This window comes from Triticum dicoccoides, chromosome 6B (assembly GCF_002162155.2).
Source record: "Triticum dicoccoides isolate Atlit2015 ecotype Zavitan chromosome 6B, WEW_v2.0, whole genome shotgun sequence".
NCBI lineage: Eukaryota > Viridiplantae > Streptophyta > Magnoliopsida > Poales > Poaceae > Triticum > Triticum dicoccoides.
The window spans coordinates 396,766,549-396,784,005 of NC_041391.1; positions in this window are offsets into that span (position 1 = coordinate 396,766,549).

Here is a 17,457-nt window from a genome sequence, read left to right on the forward strand (position 1 = left end):
ATGATGTTACTTGATGTTCAGAAAACCCTAAGAAACACCTTCCCTGCCAATGTGAGTTTATTGATAATGGGATCGTATCTTCGTATGCTAAGGGTGTTTATAATTACTATGATGTTCAACAAATTGAAGAATTTGTTGCTTTTAAGGCTGCTTATGAAATTGCTTCTTTGATTGAAACGTATGATGCTACTCTTTACAAATCTGAAAATTTTGCCATACCTAAATATTGTTATGATAATTATGCCTCTAATGCCTATGTTAAACCATATACTGAGAACTCCTCCGCTTTCCAAGAAGAGACTAATATTTTGTAGGAGTCTATGGAAGAAGAAATTGATGAAACTGTGAGCTCATTGGATAAAAAGGATGATGAGGAGAGCGAAGAACAAAAGGAGGAAGAGCGGATTAGCTACCCGTGCCCACCTTCTAATGAGAGTAACTCTTTAACTCATACATTGTTTAATTTCCCTTCATGCTTACCGAAGGATGATTACTATGATGATTGTTATGATCCCATTGATTCTCTTGAAATATCCCTTTTTGATGATGCTTGCTATGTTTGTGGCCAAGATGCCAATATGAATGATGCTTACGGAGATGAACTTGCTATTGTTCCTTAAGTTAATCATGAAATTGTTGCTATTGCACCCCAGCATGATAGTCCTAGTATCTTTTTGAATTCTCCAAACTACACTATATCGGAGAAGTTTGTGCTTATTAAGGATTATATCGATGGGTTGCCTTTTACTACCACACATGATGATTTTGATAGATATAATATGCATGCGCTTGCTGCTCCTACTTGCAATTATTATGAGAGAGGAACTATATCTCCACCTCTCTATGTTTCCAATATGATAAAATTGCAAGAAATTGCTTATACTATGCATTGGCCTTTACTTGGTGTGCATGAATTATTCTTTTATGACATGCCGATGCATAGGAAGAGAGTTAGACTTCGTTGTTGCATGATATATGTTACTTTGTGCTCACTACTAAATTACAAATCATTGTTAATTAAAATTGGCTTTGATATACCTTGGGATCCGGGTGGATCCATTACTTGAGCACTATATGACTAGCTTAATGGCTTTAAAGAAAGCGCTGCCAGGGAGACAACCCGGAAGTTTTAGAGTGTCATTTATTTCTGTTGAGTGCTTTTATATAGTTTAAAAATCAAAAAAATAAATAGGGGAACCCAAAACTTTTCAAAAAGGAAAGTGAAAGTGAGAGAGACAAGCATTGTTGAAGTGGGAGAGCTCCTTCAACTTTGTTCATGCTCATGGAAACTTTGTGAATCATAATTACAGAAACTTTTCATCAAAAATAATTATCCCCTTGTACAATTCCATTGTATTATAAAAATAATGGGCCAAGGTTTGCCTTTAGGATGTTTAAAATGCTTGTTGGTTTGTACGGTGCAGGACAGAAACTTTGGTTGTAGTGTGCGATTTTACATTTTTTACTGGAACATCAAACGGTTCTGAAACATTTTGCACTGTCTTTATGTACAAGTTTTTTATTTTTGCTAATTTTGGTAGAATTTTTGGGGTACCAGAAGTATGGTGAATGTTCAGATTGCTACAGACTGTTCTGTTTTTGAGAGATTCTGTTTTTGATGCATAGTTTACTTGTTTTGATGAAACTATCAATTCCTATCATTGGATTAAGCCATAGAAAAGTTATATTACAGAAGACACAATGCAAAAACAAAATATGAATTGGTTTGCAACAGTACTTAGAGTAGTGATTTGCTTTATTAGTACGCTCGAAGTATTATCGTTTTTATGTCAAATGATAGACTATTGCTTTGAATCACTCGTGTCTTAATATTCATGCCCTGATTAGATATATGATAAAAATTATGTTAGGTAGCATTCCACATCAAAAATTATCTTTTTTATCATTTACCTACTCGAGGACGAGCAGGAATTAAGCTTGGGGATGCTGATACGTCTCCGTCGTATCTATATTTGATTGTTCCATGCCAATATTATTCAACTTTCATATACTTTTGGAAACTTTTTATACTATTCTTGGGACTAACATATTGATCTGGTGCCCAGTGCCAGTTCCTGTTTGTTGCATGTTTTATGTTTCACAGAAACCCCATATCATACGGAGTCCAAACGGGATAAAAACGGATGGAGAATATTTTTGTAATATTTATGATTTTCTGGAAGAAAATCAACGCAAGACGGTGCCCGAGGGGGCCACGAGGCAGGGGGCGCGCCCCAGGGGGGCAGTTGCGCCCCTGACCCTTGTGCGCAACCCGTAAGGCGATTGGCGCTTTTCTTTTGCCGCAAGAAAGCTAATTTTCGGAGAAAAATCTGGGCGAAGGTTTCAATCCAATCAGAGTTATAGATCTCCGGATATAAAAGAAATGGTGAAAGGGCAGAATCTGGGAACGCAGAAACAGAGAGAGACAAATCCAATCTTGGAGGGGCTCTCGCCCCTCCCACGCCATGGGAGCCAAGGACCAGTGGGGAAACCCTTCTACCATCTAGGGAGAAGGTCAAGGAAGAAGAATAAAAAGGGGGGCTCTCTCCCCCTTTCTTCCGGTGGAGCCGGAACACCGTCGGGGGCCTTCATCATCACCGCGATCTACACCAACACCGCCATCATCTTCAACAACATCTCCATCACCTTCCCCCTTCTATATTTAGCGGTCCACTCTCCCGCAACCCGTTGTACCCTCTACTTGAACATGATGCTTTATGCTTCATATTATTATCCAATGATGTGTTGTCATCCTATGATGTCTGAGTAGATTTTCGTTGCCCTATTGGTGATTGATGAATTTCTATGATTGGTTTAATTTGCTTGTGGTTATGTTGCTGTCCTTTTGTGCCCTCCGTGTCGCACAAGCATGAGGGATTCCCGCTGTAGGGTGTTGCAATACGCTCATGATTCGCTTATAGTGGGTTGCTTGAGTGAAAGAAGCATAAACCCGAGTAAGGGGGTTGTGGCGTATGGGATAAAGGGGACTCGATGCTTTAATGCTATGGTTGGGTTTTACCTTAATGATCTTTAGTAGTTGCGGATGCTTGCTAGAGTTCCAATCATAAGTGCATATGATCCAAGAAGAGAAAGTATGTTAGCTTATGCCTCTCCCACATAAAACTTGCTATCGGTCTAGTAAACTAGTCAATTGCTTAGGGACAATTTCACAACTCCTACCACCATTTCTCCACACTCGCTATATTTACTTGATTGCTTCTTTATCTAAATAGCCCTAGTTTATATTTACTTGCTCTTTATTATCTTGCAAACGTATCCTATCACACCTACAAAGTACTTCTAGTTTCATACTTGTTCTAGGTAAAGCAAACGCTAAGCATGCGTAGAGTTGTGTAGGTGGTCGATAGAAATTGAGGGAATATTTATTCTACCTTTAGCTCCTCGTTGGGTTCGACACTCTTACTTATCAAAAGAGGCTACAATTGATCCCCTACACTTGTGGGTTATCAAGACCTTTTCTGGCGCCGTTGCCGGGGAGTCATAGCATGGGGTGAATATTCTCGTGTGTGCTTGTTTGCTTTATCGCTAATAATTTTTGTTTTCTGTTTTTAGTTGTTTTCTATCTTTAGTTATGGGTAGGAAACGCAAAATACCAAAAAAATTAGTTGTACCTACTACTCCAATGGTTGAAGAACCACTCAAAATCTATCACACTCCTGAAGCTTTTTACTTGGATCATCTTTGATCCCTTTGTGCTCGTGCTGAAACCCCAACTAGCTTAGTTGAGGGCAAATCTTTAGATGAGCATGCTTGTTATGTGCGACACCGTATATCTGAAAAAGGGAAACTTTTACTGGATAAAATTCATCATTTGCAATTCTATGCTTGGAATTTATGTGAAATATATGATGTTACTTGTTGTTCTTAAAACCCTAAAAAACACCTTCCCTGCCAATGTGTGTTTATTGATAATGGGATCGTATCTTCGTATGCTAAGGGTGTTTATAATTACTATGATGTCCAACAAATTGAAGAATTTGTTGCTTTTAAGGCTTCTTATGAAATTGCTTCTTTGATTGAAATGTATGATGCTACTCTTTACAAATCTAAAATTTTTGCCATACTTAAATATTGTTATGATAATTATGCCTCTAATGCCTATGTTAAACCATATATTGAGAACTCCTCCGCTGTCCAAGAAGAGACTAATATTTTGCAGGAGTCTATGGAAGAAGAAATTGATGAAACTGTGAGCTCATTGGATGAAAAAGATGATGAGGAGAGTGAAGAACAAAAGGAGGAAGAGCGGATTAGCTACCCGTGCCCACCTTCTAATGAGAGTAACTCTTTAACTCATACATTGTTTAATTTCCCTTCATGCTTACCGAAGGATGATTACTATGATGATTGTTATGATCCCATTGATTCTCTTGAAATATCCCTTTTTGATGATGCTTGCTATGTTTGTGGCCAAGATGCCAATATGAATGATGCTTATGGAGATGAACTTGCTATTGTTCCTTATGTTAAACATGAAATTGTTGCTATTGCACCTCCGCATGATAGTCCTATTATCTTTTTGAATTCTCCAAACTACACTATATCGGAGAAGTTTGTGCTTATTAAGGATTATATCGATGGGTTGCCTTTTACTACCACACATGATGATTTTGATCTTTATTATATGCATGTGCTTGCTGCTCCTACTTGCAATTATTATGAGAGAGGAACGATATCTCCACCTCTCTATGTTTCCAATATGATAAAATTGCAAGAAACTGCTTATACTATGCATTGGCCTTTACTTGGTGTGCATGAATTATTCTTTTATGACATGCCGATGCATAGGAAGAGAGTTAGACTTCGTTGTTTTATGATATATGTTACTTTGTGCTCACTACTAAATTACAAATCATTGTTAATTAAAATTGGCTTTGATATACCTTGGGATCCGGGTGGATCCATTACTTGAGCACTATATGACTAGCTTAATGGCTTTCAAGAAAGCGCTGCCAGGGAGACAACCCGGAAGTTTTAGAGAGTCATTTATTTCTGTTGAGTGCTTTTATATAGTTGAAAAATCAAAAAAATAAATTGGGGAACCCAAAACTTTTCAAAAAGGAAAGTGAAAGTGAGAGAGACAAGCATTGTTGAAGTGGGAGAGCTCCTTGAACTTTGTTCATGCTCATGGAAATTTTGTGAATCTTAATTACAGAAACTTTTCATCAAAAATAATTATCCCCTTGTACAATTCCATTGTATTATAAAAATAATGTGCCAAGGTTTGCCTTTAGGATGTTTACAGTGCTTGTTGGTTTGTATGGTGCAGGACAGAAACTTTGGTTGTAGAGCGTGATTTTACGTTTTTTATTGGAACATCAAACGGTTCTGAAACCTTTTGCACTGTCTTTCGGTACAAATTTTTTATTTTTGATAATTTTGGTAGAATGTTTGGGGTACCGGAAGTATGATGAATGTTCAGATTGCTACAGACTGTTCTGTTTTTGACAAATTCTGTTTTTGATGCATAGTTTGCTTGATTTGATGAAACTATCAATTACTATCAGTGGATTAAGCCATAGAAAAGTTATATTACAGTATACACAATGCAAAAACAAAATATAAATTGGTTTGCAATAGTACTTAGAGTAGTGATTTGCTTTATTATACTAACGGATCTTACCGAGTTTTCTGTTGAAGTTTTCTGTGGATGAAGTGTTTGATCGAGGAGGTCTCGATATGAGGAATAGGAAGAGAGGCAAGAGCTCAAGCTTGGGGATGCCCAAGGCACCCCAAGTAAATATTCAAGGAGACTAAAGCGTCTAAGCTTGGGGATGCCCCGGAAGGCATCCCCTCTTTCTTCAACAAGTATCAGTATGTTTTCGGATTCGTTTCGTTCATGCGATATGTGCAAGTCTTGGAGCGTCTTTTGCATTTAGTTTTCACTTTTTTTATGCATCATGCTGGTATGAGATAGTCCTTGGTTCATTTATAGAATGCTCATTGAATCTCACTTAAATCTTTGAGTATGGATTTATAGAATGCTTCATGTGCTTCACTTATATCATTTGAAATTTGGATTTCCTGTTTCTCTTCACATAGAAAACCTCCATTTGTAGATGCTCTTTTTCTTCACATATATTTGTTAGAGCCTGGGCATATCTTTTCTATAAATAATTAAACTCTCTTGCTTCACTTATATCTATTTAGAGAGATGACAGGAATTGGTCATTCACATGGTTAGTCATAAAATCCTACATAAAACTTGTGGATCACTGAATATTATATGTTTGATTCCTTGCAATAGTTTTGCGATAAAGAGATGATAATATGTGGGAGGTTCTAGTAGATGGTTGTGTTTAGTAAGGATATTGGTGTTAAGGTTTGTGATTCCCGAAGCATGCATGTATGGTCTACTAACTATGTAACCAAATTGGCGCGCATTGTATTTTGATTGTTTATCTTTGCGTGAAGGTCGGGGGCGCGCGATGGTTAACTCCTACCAACCTCCCCCCTAGGAGCATGCGTAGTAGTACTTTGCTTCGAGGGCTAATAAACTTTTTCAATAAGTATATGAGTTCTTTATGACTAATGTGAGTCCATGGATTATACGCATCCTCACCCTTCCATCATTGCTAGCCTCTTCGGTACTGTGCATTGCCCTTTCTATTGGTGCAAACTTCGATGGTGCATCCAAACCCCGTTATATGATATGCTCTATCACACATAAGCCTCCTTATATCTTCCTCAAAACAGCCACCATACCTACCTATTATGGCATTTCCATAGCCGAGATATATTGCCATGCAACTTCCATCATCATCATATACATGACTTGAGCATTCATTGTCATATTGCTTTGCATGATCGTAAGATAGCTAGCATGATGTTTTCATGGCTTGTCCTTTTTTGATGTCATTGCTATGCTAGATCATTGCACATCCCGGTACACCGTTGGAAGCATTCATATAGAGTCATATCTTTGTTCTAGTATCGAGTTATAACATTGAGTTGTAAGTAAATAAAAGTGTGATGATCATCATTATTAGAGCATTTCCCCATGTAAAAAAAAGAGGCCAAAGAAGCCTAAATAAAAAAAAGGGGGCCAAAGAAGTCCACCCAAAAAAAGGAAAAAGAAGGGGCAATGTTACTATCCTTTTACCACACTTGTGCTTCAGTGTAGCACCATGTTCTTCATATAGAGAGTCTCCTATTTTATCACTTTCATATACTAGTGAGAATTTTCATTATAGAACTTGGCTTGTATATTCCGATGATGGGCTTCCTCAAACGCACGAGGTCTTCATGAGCAAGCAAGTTGGATGCACACCCACTTAATTTCCAGTTTGAGCTTTCATACACTTATAGCTCTTAGTGCATCCGTTGCATGGCAATCCCTACTCCTCACATTGGCATCAATTGATGGGCATCTCCATAGCCCATTGATTAGCCGCATCGATGTGAGACTTTCTCCTTTTTTGTCTTCTCCACATAACCTCCACTATCATATTCTATTCCACCCATAGTGCTATATCCATGGCTCACGCTCATGTATTGCGTGAGAGTTGAAAAAGTTTGAGAATACTAAAGTATGAAACAATTTCTTAGCTAAAACCGGGGGTGTGCATGATTTGAATTTTTTGTGTGATGAAGATGGAGCATAAGCAGACTATATGATTTTGTAGGGATAACTTTCTTTGGCCATGTTGTTTTGAAAATACATGATTGCTTTATTAGTACGCTCGAAGTATTATCGTTTTTATGTCAAATGATAGACTATTGCTTTGAATCACTCGTGTCTTAATGTTCATGCCATGATTAGATATATGATCAAAATTATGCTAGGTAGTATTCCACATCAAAAATTATCTTTTTTATCATTTACCTAGTCGAGAACGAGCATGAATTAAGCTTGGGGATGCTGATACGTCTCCGTCGTATGTATAATTTGATTGTTCCATGCCAATATTATTCAACTTTCATATACTTTTGGCAACTTCTTATACTATTTTTGGGACTAACATATTGATCCAGTGCCCAGTGCCAGTTCCTGTTTGTTGCATGTTCTATGTTTCGCAGAAACACCATATCAAACGGAGTCCAAATGGGATAAAAACGGACGGAGAATATTTTTGTAATATTTATGATTTTCTGGAAGAAAAATCAACGCAAGACAGTGCCCGAGGGGGCCACAAGGCAGGGGGCGCGCCCCTGACCATCGTGGGCACCCCGTAAGGCGGTTGACGCTCTTCTTTTGCCGCAAGAAAGATAATTGTTGGAGAAAAATGTGGGCGAAGGTTTCAATCTAATCGGAGTTACAGATCTCCGGATATAAAAGAAGCGGTGAAATGGCAGAATCTGGGAACGCAGAAACAGAGAGAGACAGATCCAATCTACGAGGGGCTCTCGTCCCTCCCACGCCATGGGAGCCAAGGACCAGAGGGGAAACCCTTCTCCCATCTAGGGAGAAGGTCAAGGAAGAAGAATAAGAATGGGGGCTCTCTCCCCCTTTCTTCCGGTGGCGCCGGAACACCGCCGAGGGCCATCATCATCACCGTGATCTACACCAACACCGCCATCATCTTCACCAACATCTCCATCACCTTCCGCCTTCTATATTCAGCGGTCCACTCTCCCACAATCCGCTGTACCCTCTACTTGAACATGGTGCTTTATGCTTCATATTATTATCCACTGATGTGTTGCCATCCTATGATGTCTGAGTAGATTTTCGTTGCCCTATCGGTGATTGATGAATTGCTATGGTTAGTTTAATTTGCTTGTGGTTATGTTGCTGTCCTATTGTGCCCTCCGTGTCACACAAGCGTGAGGGATTCCCGCTGTAGGGTGTTGGAATACGTTCATGAGTCGCTTATAGTGGGTTGCTTGAGTGACAGAAGCATAAACCCGAGTAAGGGGGTTGTGGCGTATGGGATAAAGGGGCCTTGATGCTTTAATGCTATGGTTGGGTTTTACCTTAATGATCTTTAGTAGTTGTGGATGCTTGCTAGAGTTCCTATCATAAGTGCATATGATCCAAGAAGAGAAAGTATGTTAGCTTATGCCTCTGCCGCATAAAACATGCTATCGGTCTAGTAAAGTAGTCAATTTCTTAGGGACAATTTCAGAACTCCTATCACCACTTTTCTACACTCACTATATTTAATTTATTGCTTATTTATCTAAACAGCCCCTAGTTTATATTTACTTGCTCTTTATTAGCTTGCAAACCGATCCTATCACACCTACAAAGTACTTCTAGTTTCATACTTGTTCTAGGTAAAGCGAATGCTAAGCATGCGTAGAGTTGTATCGGTGGTCGATAGAACTTGAGGGAATATTTGTTCTACCTTTAGCTCCTCGTTGGGTTCGACACTCTTACTTATCGAAATAGGCTACAATTGATCCCCTACACTTGTGGGTTATCACCCGCGACCGAAGTTGGCACGGGAAATGCCAGAGGCGGACCCCATCAGGAGCATACAGGTGAGCTTGACCAAAAGCTGCGGGGGAGAGGACAACCACGCTCCACCTCCCCACCGCACCACCGGACCTAGTCATCATAGTGACACACGCTCTGGTGCAAGCCACGACCCTCCAGTTCCGCCCACCACGGGTGCTGCCACTAGACGCACTCCTTGCCCAGTGCAAGATAGGCAAGACGAGGCGCTAGACAAGGCCGTCGGCTCCCAAGTGCAGCCTCCTCTTCACCAAATTGCCTTGGCGACCGGTCCATGATGGCAGGAACATGGCGACGCTCCTCCTGGAAACACTAGGAGTCGAGCGACGTTGCGGTCTGCCTTGTCAGGTATGCCGAGCATGGGTACGGAAGCCAAGGCGTGGGACCAACTCCTATTGAGATTCTTATCAATAGCTGACCAAATGGATGAGTGGAGGTCCACCATCCAGAGTTTGATCGGATTCGCAGAAGCTGGAAAGTCACAGCAGGCAGAGCCATAGCAGTACCCACGAACAGCAACAGCAGCCCGGGCTGATGGTTGTGTCGAGGGGGCCACACTAATGGTGCAATCCCCTCCATGATAGTAGACCCAGGGGTGGCCACAACAAGACCACTGCGTCGACGATCCCAACAAGATGTCGATGGCCTTGTCCGGCCCACAAACCCGTCAGAATCAGCGGAGAGTTCTGGAAGACCGGTGGAAGGAAGATGCAGGTGTCACTATAGAGAGACGCCGTGAAGCACGTCGTCAATCTGGCAGGTGCAATGGCTCAGACAATGACGATCCCGCGCCTGGTCCTAGAGGGTACCTACCTTTCTAGGTTGGGTGGCCCGCCTTCACTCGTGAGGTGCGGCAGGTCCACTAGCCGTCTACCCGCATCTTGAAGCCAAAGCTGCTAGAAAAATAAGATGGAAACTGAATCCGGCAGAGATCCTGAGCATTTACACGATTGCCGTTCAGGCCGCCAGGGGCAGAGATGAGAAGGTGTTCGCCAACTACTTCCCTTTGGCACTCAAGCCAAATGTGAGGTTGTGGCTAATGCACTTACCAGAGAACTCCATTTTGTCATGGGCTGACTTGTGCAATGAATTTGTTGGCGCCTTCACGGGTGGCCATCAATAACCTGGGTGTCCCAATGTTTTGCAAGTCCTTCCACATAAGGAAGGGGAGAGCTTGCGAAAGTACATGTAAAGGTTTAGTTGAGTGCACCGCAACATTCCAGAGATACATCTAGCAGTTGTGATTGTTGCGTTCCATTCAAACATGCACAACAGAAGGATACATTAAAAACTGAATGTCTGACTGCCAAGACCGTCAATGAGTTGTACACCTTGGCGGATAAGTGTGCTCGGGCTAAGGAAAGAAGGCGACTCCCCGGGGAGGAGGATGGCATTGAGGTTGATTCAGATGATGATCACAAGGCCACTAACTGAAGAGGGGAAGCCGGAGGCGCAACAAAAAATGTAAAGATAAGTCAGTATTGGCTGTTGAGAGCTCTGGCGATCTCCGCACTGATACGTCTCTGTCATATCTATAATTTTTGATTGTTCCATGCCAATATTATTCACTTTCATATACTTTTTGGCAACTTTTTATATTATTTTTGGGACTAACTTATTGATCCAGTGCCCAGTGCCAGTTCCTGTCTGTTGCATGTTTTTTGTTTCGCAGAAACCCAATATCAAACGGAGTCCAAATGGGATAGAAACAGACGGAGATTTTTTATGGAATATTTATGATTTTTGGGAAGTAAAATCAACGTGAAACGGTGTCCAGGTGGTCACGAGGTAGGGAGGTGCGCCCCTGGCCCTCGTGGTCCACCCCTAAGGCGGTTGATGCTCTGCTTCTGGCGCAAGAAAGATAATTTTATGAGAAAGATCTGGGCGAAAGATTCACCCCAATCGGAGTTACAGATCTCCAGATATAAAGGAAACGATGAAGGGGTAGAATCTGAGAACGCAGAAACAGAGAGATAGATCCAATCTCGGAGGGGCTCTCGCCCCTCCCAAGCCATGGGAGCCAATGACCAGAGGGGAAACCCTTCTCCCATCTAGGGAGAAGGTCAAGGAAGAAGAAGAAGAAGGGGGGCTCTCTCCCCCTTGCTTCCGGTGGCGCCGGAACACCGCCGAGGGACATCATCATCACCGCGATCTTCACCAACACCTCTGCCATATTCACCAACATCTCCATCACCTTCCACCTTCTATCTACAGCGGTACACTCTCCCATATCCTGATGTACCCTCTACTTGAACATGGTGCTTTATGCTTCATATTATTTTCCAATGATGTGTTGCCATCCTATGATGTATGAGTAGGTTTTCGTTGTCCTATCGGTGATTGATGAATTGCTATGATTGGTTTAAGTTGCATGTTTTATTATTGGTGTTGTCCTATGGTGCCCACCGTGTCACGCAAGCATGAGGGATTCCCGCTGTAGGGTGTTGCAATACGTTCATGATTTGCTTATAGTGGGTTGGTGAGTGACTGAAACACAAACCCGAGTAAGAGGGATTGTTGCGTATGGGATAAAGGGGGACTTGATGCTTTAATGCTATGGTTGGGTTTTACCTTAATGAATCTTTAGTAGTTGCGGATGCTTGCTAGAGTTCCAATCATAAGTGCATATGATCCAAGTAGAGAAAGTATGTTAGCTTATGCCTCTCCCTCAAATAAAATTGCAATAATGATTACCGGTCTAGTAACATAGTCAGCTGCTTAGGGACAATTCCACAACTCATACCACCACTTTTCCACACTCGCTATATTTACTTTATTGCATCTTTATCTAAACAGCCCCTAGTTTATATTTACGTGTTCTTTATTATCTTGCAAACCTATCCTATCACACCTACAAAGTACTTCTAGTTTCATACTTGTTCTAGGTAAAGCGAACGTCAAGCGTGCGTAGAGTTGTATCGGTGGTCGATAGAACTTGAGGGAGTATTTGTTCTACCTTAAGCTCCTCGTTGGGTTTGACACTCTTACTTATCGAAAGAGGCTACAACTATCCCCTATACTTGTGGGTTATCAAGACCTTTTTCTGGCGCCGTTGCCTGGGAGTCATAGCGTGGGGTGAATATTCTCGTGTGTGCTTGTTTGCTTTATCACTAAGTAATTTTTATTTGCTGTTCTAAGTTGTTCTCTATCTTTAGTTATGGATATGGAACGCAAAATACCAAAAAATTAGCTGTACTTGCTATTCATGAGGATGGGGTAACTCCTAAAACCCTCGATTCTCATTATGCGATAAATATTATATACTACTTTGATAATCCTGAGAAAACCCCATTAAACCTTATAATGGGAGACACGTTGGATCAACGTGAATACTTTAGGGATTATCGCTCGACACAAAAAGGGAAACTATTATGGGATCAATTTATTAAGTTGCATTGGTATGCCCGGGATCTATGCTTGAGATATGATATTACTTGTTGCTCTAGGATGGAGGCTCCACACCTTCCCTTTTCATGCAAATTTAATGTTAATGAAACCTTAGCTTCTTATGCTAATGGTATATATGATTACTATGATGTGGAACAAATAGAAGAATTTGTTGCTTTTAAAGCTGCTTATGAAATTGAATCTTTGTTTGAAAAGTATGAAGCTTTAGATGATGATGTTTATAGGCCTGAAAATCTTGCTATACTTAGATATTGCTGTCAGGACCCCGACTCGATGCCACATCGATCTAGCATGTAACACCTCATATCGCTTTGCGGCCTCACGCACGGTATCCCCACGGGTGTCGCCTTACCTTTGCCCGGGACCGTTTGCGCATTTTGGCACACGTATATGATGGTGTCGCTAGCATCCATATGATAAAGAGCCCGGGCTGACATGGCTAGTCGTAAACCCAAAGTGGCACTAACTTACAGGGATAGGCATCCATGACCCAGCATCGAACGTGTCGGTCATCAGCGAGTGAATCCAGGCTGTAGCACTGGGCTAACAGGACTCCGGTGAACCGGGCTGTAGCGGGCTAGCAGGACTCCGGTATTCATCGCGTGACATTTCCCCGAAGGGACAGACACAGGATCGAAGAAGGACACATGCCGGCCTGCCTAAGTGTTCCGGAGCAGTAGCAAGCTACCAAGGCTCAGTGGAAGCACTAGGAGACATTTCCCGGTAAGAGAGGCTACTAAGAATAAACAACTAGATAGTCCGATCCCACACATAGCAATACACATTACACGTACGCATAACATGCAAGTATGTGCTGTACAACATGGCATCACAGCATAACTCAACAACTCATATAGATAAAGGCTCAGAAGAGCCGTCATAGCATATATTGCAAGCAGGGGTCACAAGACCCATCATACAGAGCATACAAGCAACAAGCGGAAGCATTACATGTCTGGGTACAGACATCTACAAAAGAAAAAGGCTGAAGAGCCTGACTATCTACAACATCCGATCAAGATCGTAGCTGAGGTACTAGCTACTAGTCGAAGTCCATGGAAACACTAGTAAGACCGAAGTCTCCGCTGCAAAAACATAAATAAAGCAACATGAGTACAAAGGTACTCAGCAAGACTTACATCAGATCCTATCATACATGCATTGGTATCAAGAGGGTAATGTGGGGTTTAGTTGCAGCAAGCCAGCTTTGACTCTGTGGCTATCCTATTCTACGACTACCAGAAACTCTTGAGGTGAAACAACGTACACGAGTCCACTAATCACCATACAATACACTACTATGGATTCATCCCCGTCTCTCTACGAGAAGGCCATCCATAGCACTCACACTTGTCTTGAGCAGTTTAGAGTATCCACTTCAAGTTGTCTATGTACCATGTAAGCATCCAAGAAGTCCATAACCGCGGACCCGGCTATTCGAATAGATCATGTTAACCCTGCAGGGGTGTACTTCTTCACACACGCTCTCGCCACTTACCGCCATGTACACGTCATGTATCTCGGCAACCTTCAAGCGGAAGCCTGGCGAGGGTGTCGGCCACGACCTGACTAACCACACCAGACTCTAGTCCAGGTTTATCGCCTATTCGGGTTCCATCCGCAAGGAGATCCGGCCGGGGTGTCGCTTACGGCCCCAAACGATGTGTATAGGGTTCCCGAGCCCACCAACCGGGTGCCACTCGGTACACCGGGCCACGTGTGCCTAGTCTGTCCCAAGCCCACCCTGCCGGGTGCCACTTGGTAGAAAAATAGCACTACCTACAAATACCAGAAACTAGTTGCGACTCCTGGACAGAGATCAAGTTGGTTAATAAGTCGAGAGGGCTTGGAGCGCCCGGAGCCCAATGTGTGGTAGTATCGAGTCATTGGACAACATACACAGAACTCAGGGCTTAAGGACGGTTCCAGTGAGACAACCCACCATGTACTCCTACATGGCCTCTCACCGCTACCTTTACCAAATCGTGTTCACACACTTCACTCTCAGCATCAGAACATATCGTGACACTCCAATTCATTCCTAATGAATCAGACCTGACACAACTCTAAGCAATAGCAGGCATGGCATGGTAGGAACACATCAGTGGCTTCAAACAACTCCTACACATGCTAGTGGGTTTCAACTATTTACTGTGGCAATGACAGGTCATGCAGAGGAAGGGGTTCAACTACCGCAGCACAAAGTAGCAGATGAATCGTTGTTGTGCTAATGCAATAACTGAGAGCAGGAGCGAGAGAGTAGGGTTTTATCGAGATGAACAAGGGGGTTTGCTTGCCTGGTAAAACAACAAGGAAGGCACTGCTTCACGGACAGGTACTCTGGAACGTCTCCGGAGCAGGACCTATCGAGAAGGAACGGTGCCGGCAATCAAAACACAATCATATGCAGCAATATGATGCATGAACATGGCATGTAGATGTGATGCTGCTGAGCTAATGCAACTAATGTTCACTTGGTTTGAAGTCCATTTGAACCAAAGGTTCAAATGCATTTCTAAATTAAGTCTCTTATATATGCCATAATGTGTTTTCCCATATTCAGCATGTATAAGTTTGTTTTTCATGCATGAAACTAGTACAGATGGAAAGATGGCATTTTTCTGATAATTTTTCATATATGAATTATTTCAATCTGAGCTACGGTTGAATTTCTATGAATTTTTGAAGTTTAAATCAATTTCTGGATTTTTCTGATTAAATTTAAATCCAGAAATTATATTATTGCGCCAGCATGACGTCATCATTGCATCAGCGGGTCAACGCGGCTGTCCAGGTCAAATCTGACGTGTGGGACCCACACGTCAGTGACAGGGGGTTAACCCCGAGTCAAACCTGGGCTGGTCGGCTTTGACTAAGCCCTGGGGCCCACTTGTCAGCGTCAGCGGGTGGGGAATTAGTGACTAATTAACAAGCCACGTCAGCCCGCCGGGGTTCTGGCCGGCGGCGACCATTAGCGCGGCGGCGACTCGCCGGACTTGCGCTGCAGGCGGCGTTTGGTCGCGCGAAAAGCACCAGGGCGTAGCCCGTCATCGTCCGCAACCAGGGGAGCTGGTGGGGGGGCTGCGGGGGCGCCGGAGCTCGCCGGAGCAGAGCTCAGGGCGGCGGCCGGAGTTCGGCAACTGGTGGCCGCGGCGTTGTGGTGCACGGCAGTGGAGACGGAGGGTTCCTACGGGCTCCTGGCGTCACCAGGAACACGGGGACGCGCGCGGAAGGGACCAGCTTGGGCTCGTGCCACCGTATCGCCATGGCCGGCGGCGAGGGGCTTCGGCCGTGGTGGGGAGCGGCGCTACGGCGCGGGAACGGAAGGGAGAAGAGAGGGGAACGGTGGAGGAGCTCACCGCGGATCCAGCGAGCGCGAAGGCGAGGTCGGGGATGCCCGGAAGCTCCCGAATTGACGGCGAGTACCCATGGCGGCCGGAGGCGAGGATGGCGACGGCGACGGCTCCACGGGGCTCTCCGGCTTGCGTGGCTCGGCGAGGAAGTAGAGGGGGTCGCGGCGGAGCTCGGGGGCTCTACGGAGGGGCGAGGGGACGGCGGGGAGCGCGTCGGTGGCGAGCTGCGACGGCGGCGATGCTTCGGGTGAGAGGGAGAGAGAGCAGGGGAAGAGGAGGAGGGCGAGGGAGAGTGAGAACGGTGCGGGGCAGTGCGTGGCGACGTTCCGAACGTCCAGGCGTCGAGGGGAGGACAGGCAGGCAGGTGCCGTGGCGGCACGGCGGTGCGCACGCGCCGGCCACACGCCTCTGGCCTCCTGGCGGGAGGTGGAGGACGACTGGCGCTAGCCAGTCGGCTGGGCCGGCCAGCTGGGCCGCACAGGGGAGGGGAGGCCCAGGTAAGTCCTCCTTCCTTTTATTTCTATTTTCTATTTTTTTCTGACATTTGTTTGATTTAATAAATATATCAAATCATTTAATTTTATTATGCCAATTTTTGTAGGGGCTAATGGTATTATTCCAGAGCTCTTGTATAATTGGCATAATTTTTGGACCATATTTCATATATATAGAAATATATTTCCAATGCAAATATTTATCGAATTAATCCAAATGGCCAAAATAAATGTCCATGAGCTCCTAAAAATATTGTTTTGATTTTTATCTCTGTCCAATATTTTCAGAGGGCAACATGAGCATTTTCTTGGACCCTTTTGGAGAAATTTTTATTTGGGTCATTTTCAAAAATGATTCTGAGGGTTCCACCAATCCTCATTTCAAATTTAAATGAAATTTAAACATGATGCACAAATGACCAGCTAGTCTAGGTCATACCAGACTAGGGATGTGACAACTCGCCCCCACTTGAAAGAATCTCGTCTCGAGATTCAGGGGTCGACGGAAAGAAAGCGGGGTACTCCAGTCGAAGACGATCTTCTCGCTCCCAAGTAGCCTCTCTCTCGGAATGATGAGACCACTGAACTTTGAGAAACTTGATGTTCTGACGTCGGGTAACACGCTCTGCTTTATCAAGAATGCGAACCGGGTACTCTCGGTATGTGAGGTTATCTTGGAGATCAAGCGTTTCGTGGTCCACTCCACGGATAGGATCCGAGAAGCAACGCCCGAGTTGAGAGATGTGGAAGACATCATGAACTCTGGAGAGATGCGGAGGTA